This window comes from Lactuca virosa, chromosome 2 (genome assembly GCF_052849685.1).
Source record: "Lactuca virosa cultivar CGN04683 chromosome 2, Lactuca_virosa_CGN04683_v6, whole genome shotgun sequence".
Lineage (NCBI taxonomy): Eukaryota > Viridiplantae > Streptophyta > Magnoliopsida > Asterales > Asteraceae > Lactuca > Lactuca virosa.
Window position 1 is genome coordinate 219862514 of NC_136427.1, and position 12237 is coordinate 219874750.

Below are 12237 nucleotides of genomic sequence, written 5' to 3' on the forward strand. Positions count from 1 at the left end.
AAATAAATAAATAAATAATAAACACACACATATAGATTTTAAATACATGTAGACATAAAATGATATATTTTTCCATTGATACTTGTTAGATATGCTACTAATTATCCAAGTTCAACTCATCAATTGAAGAAGATGAGATGATGAGCCAAAGGCTTGGGATTGTTTTTCATTAGGGAGGAGGGAGTCATTCCTTCCCAACTCACTGAACCCACTGCCACATCACTTTTTCTCTTTTGTTTTTCTTCATATTTCCGAACCCACAACACACGGAAATCATATCTTTTTGAACCCATTCAACCCACTTAATTAAAAAAAAATACAAAACAATCAAATGTAAAATCTTAATTAGCAATAGAGTGATCGACGGTACCACTCCCGCTTCAACGAGTGGGTTGATTGGTTTCACTAACCCACTTCATCATCTCTCTCTACTTTCTCTTTCTTATTTTCTCTTGTACCATGTGTTTTAAAACTTGTACCTTAGTTGTTTTGTATTTTTTTAATTGAGTGGGTTGAGTGGGTTCAAAAAGATAGGATTTCCGTGTGTTGTGGGTTCGGAAAGATGAAGAAAAATAAAAGAGAAAAATTGATGTGACAGTGGGTTCGGTGGGTTGGGAGGGAACGACTCCCTCCTCCCTTAGAGAAGAAAAACAAACGAAATACAAAGATAAATACCTAACTAATTAGAAAAAAAATACGAAAACAATGACTAATTACATGTATATACAAAAGTAACCCAAAACTATACAGAATTATCTAAACAAACGCTAACACCACCCCATCCCCTCTTCAAACTCAAATGGGTAAGGTATGATCTAACTTGAGTTTCGAGACAATGAACTGAAGGCAACTACTTCATATTTTAAATGGCTAAAATTCTAAATAACTAAACCACTGATTAAGTTATTATCAATAAAAAGGGGGATCAGTGCATTCACCTCTACCAAAAGACCAAAACAATATGCAGTTATTATTATAATATTGTCTAATATTTAATACTAATAAATTCAAAAATACCAAATCTTAATATGGTATTGGCATCCACGCTGGGCTGCAGGCCGACCATGCAAAGCAAATTCGGCTTCTGCCAGCCATCTGAGTATCTTTCTTCGTTACCCCACAGCCCATTTAGATTATTTGGCCCACAACTAAGTTGCATCTAGTCCGTGTTTAATACTTGAATTTTCTAGTAGAAATTATTTGGCAACTATGAGATCATATGAGTATCTATTATTTGTATGTTTGTCGATGTGATTTTCTTAGAATTTGGTATGATTGTTGTGTGAATATTTGATTAGTCCTACATGCGTATCTGGGCTTTTTTGACTTATTTTATTATTTAACTATTTGCAAATTCATGTGATATATGTTCTTATAAATTATTTGCAATCGTATTAGTATGAGGATTATTGGCTGACTTGACTTTCCAACAAATGGTATATTTTTATACTTACTATGTTTGCATGTGTGCATGATTGTTATTAAATTTGTGTTGGTGTAAGCTTCATGATCGTATGCTTGAAAATTTGTTAGTTCTTAATTAATTAATACTTCAATTCGTTTTATTGGTATATATGCCGGACTATATGACAAGCATCAAAGGTGATTATTAATTTATTCAATTGGTGTCATCATTTTTTAGTCGATATATTTGAAATTATTATTGGTTAAATCATAATTTTTAATAGCCCTTGAGGGGGAGAAAGATTTTTCAAAAATAAATGTATCCCTTATTCCCTTTAAGCTTATATTTGTTTTAATCTTCAAATGGATGTGTTCTATTTGAAGGGAAACTTATTTGAAGGTTTTTCCGCTTTTCCGCCTTTTGCTTCAACAAAAGAGGGAGAATGATGTTTGTTGTTTAAGCATTTATAACTATTAGACAAAACTGCAAAAATGGTCCCTATGGTATGCATTTTTTCTAGGTTTTGGTCTAAACCCCAACATTTTTGGATTGGTGGTCCTTTTAAGCTAGTTTCGTTGCATATTTGGTTCATCGGTAAACTGAAATGACTATAATACCCTTGATGTATGTTATTTTTCATTTTTCTTTATTTTTTAAATTTTAATATTAATTTATTTATTTTAATAATTAAAAAATAAAGAAATGGCTCTCTCTCTCTCTCTCTCTCTCTCTCTCTCTCTCTCTCTCTCTCTCTCTCTCTCTCATCAGTTAAGAAAAAACTCACGATCTTCTTCTTCCCACCTCACCTATAACTCAAAGCCACATTCATGGGTCAAAAATCATATTAGTAAATTTTAAAAGATGATACAATAGAATCGAGAGTGGTGGTGTGTTGGGGTTTATCAAAAGGAAAGAGAAAAGTTTTGGGGGTCGATTTGGTTTTTTGATTGTTAGAGCTGAAGGTGACAAATCAAAGTAGGGTTGTTAATGGGTGATTACATTAGGAGGCAGTGGGAGGGGAGGTATATCGAAGATGAAGATGGGGATTACAGCATCGGAGAGGGGAGTAAGGGAGGAGAGGGTCGTTTACCTCGATTTGGAGCTGCAAGACGGGAGAAATATGAGATGAATAGAGAGAAGACAGTAGAGAAGAATAGAAAGGATTCCGTTTGATTACTTTCTCCGACTACAATAAAAAAAAGCATCGAGAAAGAGAGAGTGTAACATCCCAACTTTCTAGACCAAAAATTTCGTTTTTAATTAAGTGACTTGTAAAACAATTTACTGAAAAACATCATTGATTCATATCATTTCATAAAACATAGTCACGTGTCTCAAACTATATCATCAAAATAGTAAAAATATGTCAGAGTACAATCTCATGGATCTCAAAATGCGGAAATCATATGTGTGCGATGCGCTGCTACCGTGTCGGCTCCTTCCCTTCGCTGAAGAGGTACCTGAAACAAAACTGAAAATTGTAAGCACGAAGCTTAGTGAATTCCCCCATCATACCACATACCATAAACATATACTGCCTATCCCTCGGTATCTTTCAACCGGTATCTAATTGGCATAACCGGAAGCTGGACTTCCCTTCGGTATCTTTCAACCGGTAGCTGGGAGCTAACCTCCCCTTTGGTATCTTTCAACCGGTAACTGGGAGCTGACCTCCCCTTCGGTATCTTTCAACTGGTAACCGGGGACTATTTCATCCCCTACCACTACCACATAATAACATAACATGGACATATTGTTAGGCATGCGTGGGTTCTAACGACCCCTTCGGTATCTTCCAACCGGTAACCGGGGACTATTCCCCCTACTACCACTATCACATAAAATCATATCATGCTAACACATAAAACATATCAGGTAGTAGCAAACCTAGATAATTATCACAAAGACAATCATCTATCAACCAACTCCTACTAGTGGGCCGACATTGTGGTCGTAGACCCACTGCTACTGGAAGGTAACTCACCTCGTAAAACTGAGTGTCGAATCTCACGGGAAGTAATCTCTAACAGCTGCTCCGATGACTCCCGGCTATCATAATCATAATAACACTCAATCAGAATCTATAACACTACTTAGGGTAAAATGATCATTTTACCCCTTGGTCTAACTTCAACCATTCCGAAGGCCCAATTCTAACTTATTAAACCCAGTGCAAACATGGCCCACCAAAGGCTCCTTTAGGCCCACTAATGGCCTAATTTTCTAAATTGGGCCCAACACTTCAAATGGGCCTTATCACAAGTCCAATAAGTCCTTAGCCCAAAATGAATAATTCTCGAATGGCCCAATACGGCCCAAAAGGCCCAATACTTCTAATTCCAAATTCCCAGGCCCAGAACTGTACTCCACAGTGGGCCACGGGGCCCAATAGTCCAGACCCAGCCCTCTGAGGCCCAAAATCCAAAGTATGGGCCAAACCGTGGCCCAAAACACGCCAAGCCCATATCTGTTGAGTACGTGGGGCGTACTCCTCTGTACGCTAAGCGTATTGGCTAAATGGTGTGTACACTGCGCGTACCTGCATGTACGCCCAACATACTTCCCTGTTAAGTCACTTTTCCCATTAAGTGCTTAATACTCTAATCCAAAGGCTATAATCATAGATCCAAGTCTTCTTTAATGTCTTGATCCATAAAGTCGATCACTTGGTGGCTTGCAACCCACCAAATGAGCCCAAACATTGAATAATAGCAACTAACTCCATAGAAATGGCTAGATCTCATGCATGGTTACATAAAGGCCTTAAAGGTTGAAACTTTACTACTAAAGTAATGCTTTGAGCTCCAAGGGTGGCAACCCTAAGCTCAAAAACGAAGTTGCATGATAAAGATCCATCCTTTGGACCTAAAAAGGTCTAAAGCTCCATAATCCTAGATCTAAGCTTCTAAGAGGAAAGTTGGAAGCTTTATACCTCCTTTGAGTGCCAAAAGATGAAATAGTCCCAGATCCTTGAGCTCAAGATACTCAAGTTCTTCTTCTTCAACTTCTCTTCTCTTCTTTCAAGCTTTTCTTCACCAAAAATGAGCTCAAAAGGTCAAACACACACAACAATGGAGTATGAGGGCGTATTAGGGTTTTCTGAGGGTAAGGGACTGGTAAGGAGGCCAAGGGGGTGGCTGTAATGAGGTATTTATATGTCTTAAACCCTAAAAATTAGGGTTTTGGCATCTGCTCACGTACGCTGCGTGTACTCCTGGTACGCTGCGCGTACATGTGCGCGTCCCCCGCATCCAATGCGCCTCTACGCCCCGCGTACACCAAGGCTACGCCCAGCGTACGTCTTATGGGTGGCCCAAATTCTCGGCCCACTTTATTAAGGTCCATTCCAAAAATCCACTTGTCTCATTATTAGTCCAATTAACAAATATTAATTACTTAAATTAAATAATACCTCGAGAGACGGATGTTACAATTCTCCCCCACTTGAATCAAACTTCGTCCTCGAAGTCTGCTGCATCCGGAAACAACTCCGGGTAGTGCTCCCTCATCTCCTCCTCGGGCTCCCAGGTCCACTCCAAGCCCTTGCGGTGCTGCCACTGCACCTTCACCAGCTCCACTTCCTTGTTCCTCAGCGCCTTCGTCTTCCTATCTAGAATGGCTATCGGTCGTTCGATGTAGTTCAGACTATCATCCACCTGTATATCCTCGAGAGGCACCACTGCAGAGTCGTCTACCATGCATTTCCGCAGCTGGGAGACGTGGAAAGTACTGTGAATCTGGCTAAGCTCGGATGACAGATCCAACCTATATGCCACCTTGCCCACCCGGGCTGCAACCCTAAAGGGACCAATGTACCTGTTGGATTAGTGTCTAAGTCCATAACTATAACTGGTATGTATTTGACCCGAGAGTAGCATGGTCCATTTGGGTTGCATATCACCAGGACAATTTGATAGGATGGACTTTTGAGAAGAGGTTATTTATGAATTGTTAATATATTATAAGTTCTAATATATTAATATGAAATCATATTATTTAATTAGTATTGATCAAGAATTAATTTGGAATTAATTTTGTGATCAAAAGAGACTAATTAAATATAAGGGGTTGATTTGGTAAATCATTCATTCTTATAAAGTGGGCTTATGATCCATAGTTCTTCATGTTGGGCTAAACCCATGTGGCAACCCATGGATACTCCATGGAGGTTTTAATCCATGGAGCATGAGGGATATGGAAAGTCATTAGGGTTTACATGGTGTAACCCTAGTTTGCCACACTATATAAGAGACCCTAAGGCTACCAAAATTGGCACTTAAGTGATACACAAGAGGGCAAGCCGATTTTGGTGCAAGAAGATACTCTCTCAAAAGTCTCCTTTGTCCAAAGGTGTGTTATGATTCCATTTGAGGCATTCATACTATTGGTGCTAAGTTCTTAAAGACCAAACACATCAAGGAGAGCAAGTAACAACAAAAGGTATGTCATCTAAATAGAATCTTGTAGTATAGATACTCCATTGTATGCTAGTTAGGATGATGCTTTGGAAAATTAAAGTTTGCATGTATATTAGAGAAAACATAGATCCAAAGCATCTAGGGTTGCATGTACACCATAGGAGTGTTAAAATGCTCAAAACCCATCAGTGGTATCAGAGTCTAGGGTTGTTTTTCCTATATACTTGATGCTACATGCTTTAAAATGCTTTAAAAATCGAATTTTTGCTTTCTGGACAGTGGACTCGCCGAGTTAGTTCATGCACTCGACGAGTTGGTGCTCCTGGATGCAAATTTTCGATTTTTTTGGCTAGAATTGGACTATGATCATTACCCTAAGTTGTTTTTGAACTTATAAACCTATTTTTGATGTGATAATGATCATGCTTATCCAATTTATAAGATAATTGTCAAAGTTTCATGTTTTGTATTAGTTTATATGGTTAGGCTAATTACATGAAATTTGTTTGATATGAATTGTCTTGTTCTTATGAGTTTAATTTAGATCATAAACAAAATTGTTTAATTTTGTAAGTTACATTAGTTGATCTAAGTGTTTTTGATGAATTCCAGAACTTGTCCCCAAGTTATGGAAAATGAAAAGTTTTTCCTTTAAAGAGATCATTAAAATTATAAGTTATGAACTTGAAGAGTCTTTTTCCCATAAATGGTTTTATGAACTCCATAACTTGTCCTCAAGTTATGGAATGTCAAAAGTCTTTTCTTAAAGCCTATATTAAACTCATAAGTTATGGATTCCAAAAGTTTTTGAATAGTTCAAAACTTGCCCTCAAGTTTTGGAATTTGTAAATGTAAAAGTCTAACTTTTGAAACATTTAATTCTGAACCCTAGAATTTTAAAGTTTAAAATTCTACCCTCATACTATTATAATATTATAGGTTTAATATATATATATATATATATATATATATATATATATATATATATGTATATATATATATATATAAGAATAAAGTCAGTTTTACCATTAGTAGGCCTCATTCACGAAGCCGGTCTATAAGGGGGGTATAAGGTTACTGCCTATAAAATGGAAATTTAATGGGTGTCCACTCTCACCCACCGCTTCCTTGACTGGTGGAGGGTCGTTAGCCGAACGGGTAGGATAGGACTCTAATTATCCCTTCATTAAAAGTATAATGATAAATATAAAGTAACTAAACACTTATAAATTCTCAAATCTTAGTTACTTAGGAAAATGTGAATATGGTGCTAACCCATGAAATTGCACTTTGCACTTTGTTAAGTCGTTAGTGGAGCGAGTGTGGTCAACCGACACACTAATCTGGACTGACAGTGTGTGGCAAAGGGTAGCTTGATGTTAATCATAGATCAATGGAGCGTGTGTGGTTAACCGGCACATTGATTAGGTGGTTGTAACATTTGGTGTACCAAGCTAATTTGCATGGTTATTCACACCTTGTTTGTGATCCTCGGCATCCCAGTCACAAACTTGAAGGCACACTCGAGATTTAAACATGCCATTGAATTGTTCAATGAGTCTCAAAGGATCTAGGAATTTCAATTCACTTAAAACCTAAAATTCTTTTTCGTTTTTCGTGGTGGAAATTGGTAAATCGTCATTTACCTACCTTCAAATATTTTGCAGTTTGGATTACGACATCCCTCTTCCAACTTGTAAAATATTGTGTTGGGTCCTAGCCTTAATATTGCATTTGGGTGTTATATTAAGGACTTAAATCAACTAACTTGAATTTCTCCCATTGTAGATGTCTAGTTCAGATAACTGTTGTCTTCCCGGATCCTTACTTCATAAAGATGATATTCCACAAGACGATCAAGGTGAAAGATTAATCCCTGCTTCGTGCTATAATGGAACTTCACTTCCTCCACCTCCTCCAATAATTCTCCCTAACCCACAAATTCAAAGACTTGAAAAATTCTAGGTCACTCAAGCCCTACTTGCAATGAAACATGAAGATGGAAGGCTTGTGTGTAGTCACGTCTTGGAAATGAAGTCACATATTGACAGGCTGAGAGTATTGGGTGTCGAAGTCTCAAGGAAGTTGGTTGTTGACTGGGTTCTTCAATCACGTTATGAGTCATATAGTGAGTTCATTAAGGACTACTATGTGACAGACCACGACATGACCCTTATTGATCTTAACTATTTGCTTGTTGCTGCTAAATCAACAATGATGTGGCGCACTGGAAAAGAAAAATTGATGGGAAGATCTACTTCTCAAACTTCCATGGGCATTGACAATGGTAACATTGGAAGTCCAGAAAAGTTTTCTCTTCCCAATGGAAAAGGATCGGCCATGGTCAACCTGGTTGACCAAAAGGCAAAGAGAAAGGCTAAGTATGAGATAGTCTCGTGTTCCATTCCCAAAGAGTCTATATGTTTCTATTGCCAAGAGAAGGGGCATTGGTTGCGAAGCTGCCCTGACTACCTGAAAGATCTGAGAAAAAGTAGAATCGAAAAGTTTGAATTTGCTTTAGGTAAGTCCACTATATAACTCTGTTAAGTTCCTAATTGATGATTCTTAATACATGATGTGACTAGGTTGTATTTTGATGTTTTGTAGGATCATGCAAAAGGAAGGAAGCCTAAAAGAAGAGTATGTTGAATCTGGTCGCAAAGATGGATTTCAATCGCATGGTTCAAAGATCGGATTTTTGAGCTGCTGCTTAGGAGTTATGATAAATTGCTAGGAAATATGTAATAACATAGTTTTCATTTGTAATTGCATTGTAAGGAAAAGTTTTTTCTGTATTTTATAAATAAATAAAATTTTGTTTTATTTTTATTATATCTCTTTGCAATGGCATTTGTGAAAATTGATGTTTGTATGTTTCTATGTTAGCAATATGAATTTGATTCTTTCGTTTGTGGTAGTGTCGAGTATTTTCCAAATAAGGAAAGATTCTCATCACCGAAGTTTCAATTGGCCAGAAACTTGGAATAATGCAAGTTGTATTGTATGATGAATGAGAATTTTCATCTTTGGTAAATTAAGACTAATTCCTTGTTCAAATGTATATGTGAGTCAAGTGAAGGACTAGAGGATCGGGTACACTGGGTGTACGCTGGTCAAGATCCACCACAAAGATCAATAAGACTATTCGTCATGATTTACTAAAGTTTAGTAAACATGTTTATGCTTACAAGTTTAAGTATAATTCTAAAACATTGGAAAAAGGTTCAATGTATGGCAGAACGAATGAGAAGAATCAAATTAGGCAGAAAGATAAAAGTTCCTCCAATCTGAAAAGACGGGAGAGTACTTTAGTATCGTGTTTTATGATCATCTTAATGTTTATGAAAAAAACCATATCACAATTGATCCTCTAAAGACATCTTAGTGCATTTGTATGGCTAAAAAGAGGAATCGTAAATTGTTGAAATAGTTTATATCAAGAAGATGAGTCATACTTCGTTCCCAAAACAAGTCTTAGAGTAATACTCCAAGATTGTAACCTTGAGTGACATGATCTTAAGAAAGGTTTAAAACACTTATCAAATGTAGAGTAAAATGTTTTCTACTCTTGTACATTTGAAATTGGTAAGTTGTGATGTTTTGGATAAAACAAAGACCAACTAAGACCAATTGTGTGAAGTGTTTATCTTGATAAGAATCCGCACTAACTCTTGAATAATTGGTTGTCAAGGAATGATTCTTGAAAAGAGAATCTTATATGTCAAGAGGTCAGTGAGAGTCTTAAAGATCTTGACAAGTTTCAAGAACTGATCGAGAACAAACCTATTGTTTATCACTAGCACACGACTTGAGGTTTATAACCTATCGTGTTGACATATTCTTATTTCTATGACCGTTCCAGTTAAAGTTGGCTATGCATGTGAGTTCTATGAGTTCTCAGTTGTTTGCATAACTACTTGGAAGCAATGGCAGGCTCTTGTGTTGCCAGGTGGCAAGAAATTAAAATTGAACAAGTTCAGTCCATATGAGTTTGGTTTTGTCACTAACCTTGTCTTGTGATTATGGTTTTGAAGAGTTCACATGGATAGGAACACATATACCATAAAATCTAAGTGTCATAAGGTTTCTCTCCAATTCATGAAAATGATTGTGAGGAAATGCTTTCACTAAGTAGATTTTAAGAAGATAGCAAATTATGATATTTGTATTCTCAAATTTGATTATGATTACGGCATACCTTTTCATAATTCGAATTGTGAGGAATGACAAAAAGTCTAAACATTTGAGACTTATTGCTGTAAGTTCTTAAATTGTTTAGACACACATGTGAGCTATCTAAGGATATGTGTATGAGTTTGAGAAGCCTAGATAAAGTCTTATCGAAGCATCTCGTATCAGAAATATGAACTTTGGTAAGAAAGTCAATAAGTATTGATTTGTAGAAGTCCAGTCGATTTTTGAATACATGTCAAAGCTAGTGGGAGCATAAGTGTTATGCTAGTAAAAGTAATGATTATTATGCTAGTGGTAGCATAATCAATTATGATGTTGCAAGTTAGCAATGTTAATTATAGAAAACAAAAGTTTCAATTCGCAAGTTGCAGGGTTTGAAAAGTTGTTTTACTGTAATTAAAGGAGAGGAATTTATACTTCATTTCAATTCTAAAAGCTTAGATTGTGAGATTTTAATCAAATTTAGTCAAATATATATGAATGTTATGTTGGAATGGTTTAACATAAGGAAATTATATATATGGAAATGTTAATTGCGTTCTCAAAATTTTGATTATGATTACGGTATCCCTCTTCATAGTCAAAATTATGAGAACATGGAAAATAGAAATATTATTGAAAAAGACTGATTAAGTATCATGTATGTATGTTAGACATTATGAATCGTGTCCCATATGTTTCGGGTATAGGATCGATTCATATGCTATAATATTCTCGTGTTCTAATTTTCTGAATACCTAGGGCATTTGGAGGGAAAAAGAATAGAACCGGATATGACTAAAGTAGTTAAACAACTGTTAAGGACAATCTAAGGTTCGCCAAGGATTGGTAGCTTAAGGACAGTTGGAAGTATAGTAATGAAAGGACCATATTGACATTATTATAGACAAGAGTCTATTAATAATGAGTTGTCATATGGCAAATATGGAATGTTTCCATATTGGGAGTTGAAGAATAGATGAGAAAGTTAGAAACTTTTATGCAAGAAGGATGTTCAAAGGAATGTACTTTGAATTTGAGACTTCATTTCCATGGAATTGTCTTATAACAATCTCCAAAGAAATATTTTGTAATATCATTGGTCAAGTCTATGTGACTTTTGGCACCTAGACATTACAAAAGAATCATTGCATGATAGTTTAGAATCTAACACTTTCTAGCAGTGACAAGAATTTGGAAATCTTACACTTGCAATAAGGATTTGGAATTTTGAAATGAGCATCATTGAAATGTTGTTCAAATTGATCTATTTCACAAAGTAAGGACCATAGAAAAACATAGTGTGCATGTTTGGTGCATGACATAACTATTGTTTAGACAAACATAGTGTGCATGCTTGGAGCATGGCATAGCTATTGTTTTAATTCAAGTATTAAGTTGATTATTCGAAACATTATACAATGAATAATGAGTAATCAATATGACTCAAAAGTTTTTGGGCCATATAGGATTAATATTATTGTTGTGTTTCACTTTGCATGTTTTGACTTCCCGAATAACTAGGTTATTCAAACCATCCACGGTCGATCATACTTTGGAAGTAGGAATTGAGGCAAGACTATCATGAATGGGTCTGTAGAGGTGTTTTAGTCATAGCACAATTTTGCTACAGTGTTCATGAGTGCTCCTGGAATAAGATTCGAGTATTGGACTCAACCCATGCTCATTTGAATCACTTCATGGATTTTATCACGAGTGATTGTGAGACAAAAATATCTTATATTCTTGAAACCAAGACATGTGAGTTGTAGTTGCAACTCGGTTGCACACTGACATATGTAAACGCACCAGTAACTTGGTGTTATAAAACATATCGTTGTGTGTAATTCGATGAGTAAGTACAAGCGAGCATTTGGGTCGAAGTTTATCCGTTCCTTTTACCCCATGTGGATAAAAGCGATATATGTGGGCCCCTCGATGATTTAGTGATGACAACAGGCCTGGACTGATTTGATTTGTTCAATTAGTCAGTCGTCATAAATCGGAAATCGGGAAACAACAGATGGACAGAGAGAATAATTATAACCCATGTCTCAGTCCATATGATATCTGGAATGGAGGAATATATTACCTCTTATCTAATGGACGCGTCATTGACTAGGTCAGAGTTTGACAGCGGCTTTTAAGAGTTACGATTGTTGGTCGGGTTGTGGAGTCGTACTTGCAATAATAGTTATTATACTTATCCAAGTGGGAGACTATTGGATTAATGTCTAAGTC